Source organism: Cajanus cajan, chromosome 8 (assembly GCF_000230855.2).
Source record: "Cajanus cajan strain Asha chromosome 8, NIPB_CcT2T_4, whole genome shotgun sequence".
Classification (NCBI taxonomy): domain Eukaryota; kingdom Viridiplantae; phylum Streptophyta; class Magnoliopsida; order Fabales; family Fabaceae; genus Cajanus; species Cajanus cajan.
In genome coordinates this window covers 24,974,828-24,976,636 of record NC_138524.1, presented here as the reverse complement: position 1 = coordinate 24,976,636, position 1,809 = coordinate 24,974,828, and positions in this window count along the sequence as shown.

Below are 1,809 nucleotides of genomic sequence, written 5' to 3'. Positions count from 1 at the left end.
AGATCGGTGAGCCTCCTTCACGGGTACGCTGGTGCTCCAAGATGGGGGTGGTACCTGCAAAAGAGACTCCGATGCTAAAGTTAGGGTTTGTATGAGTAATAGTCTCGTATATGTAATGCACGTACCTTGGTGTGATTTAGGGTTGCTTTAGGCCTTGGGCCTGAGATGAAGTGTAACATGATTAGATAACGGATCTTGTCTGGGGCGAGATCCTCGGAGATCAGTTATGATTCACCTACATACCGAGCTGATGTCACGCGGCACGCGTCCGAGGTCGGCTTACGTTGTAGTGCCGAGCTTGGAGCTCGGTTACGCAGTACGGACAGTACACTTGCGTTGTGATGCCGAGCTTGGAGCTCGGTTACGTAATACGGTCAGTACAAGTAGCAATATACATTTTTCCCTAATTGCATGCACTACCCCATCAACAATTGATCTTATCCATTCATAATTTATATTAGTTCTTAATAAAATTCACAATGACAAGGAAAAAACAATCAGAATTGAACAACTAAAATCTTATACAAACAAGATAGAAAGGCTGTATTGCTTAAGCTTGCATTAATAATTTCTCCCTGACAACAATAACTCAACCAGTCTTAAAAGTTAAAACTCGTTCGGCAACCATCAAAGTCATACTTGTGGCCCTTTGTAAAATTTTTGATTATATATGATTTGACATTTATCCTTTTTTTTATTTATATGTAATTTAGTTCATTTAAAAGTAACATAAAAATTAAATATTTTGATCATTATAATTGTCTAGTATTTATTAATTTATAGATTTTTGATTTGGGATGCTTTTAAAATATAAATTAGATATTTAAAAACAAATTCACCTTTTTTTTTTTAAAGATAGGAAAGATTACAAAGATGGTCGGAAGATTGAACCTAAACCCTCATGCTTCTAACTACCCCTAACCTCTCCCTACCCAACTACTAGACTAATCCTAGTGGTCCAAATTTGCCTCTTTTAAGATAATTTATGTTATAGCTGATTTTTAAAATTGATTATTTTAAAATGGATTAAAGAATTCAATTTTAAAAATAAAGAAAAGCGATTAAAAAATAAATAAATTCGTGCTAGTGCCTCCAACTTGTTGACTCAACTTCAAAGCACGCGACTTATCGAGGTTCACTCTCAAAATCATATAGAAATATACTGCACCTTCACAATATTTCTTGCTTAGGAAGGTTTAGCTTTGGCAAACAGCAAAACATGGTCGACAAAAAGATTATGTTCGTAAACTATTCTTATCTTCTTTCGATAAGATTTAAAAATTGATTTCAAAATTAAAAGCAAAACAAATAAAAAAAAACAGAGATAAACAATTAAAAAAATAATATTTGGATACAGATTGTTTACGGTGGAATTATGAGTTCTTTTTATTTAGACTAGCACAATGAGTGTTTCAATTTAAGTGTGTTTTACTTACGTCAGAGAGATAGAGAGATTAATGATTACCCATTTCCCAACATTCATCAATGATTAACATATAACTATTTTCACATACATGAATGCTTAAATGAATCGAATGAACAATCATAATGCGAGCAATACAAATCATGATTCATTTGAAGGTTGATTACATTCACGTTAAAGTACCTTGATCGAACCATATAACTACGCTACGTGAGTACAAGAATGGAAAACTACTATTACCCTACTCCTAGAATGCAAAGTAAAAAATGGTCCAGAAGCAATCATACCCAAAGATGATTCCTCGCGCAGAAGCCATGTTCGCAGGCAGTGAATGCTTGGGAGTTCTATTAGATATGAGTTTTTCGGACCCTGAAGAAGTCCGTGAT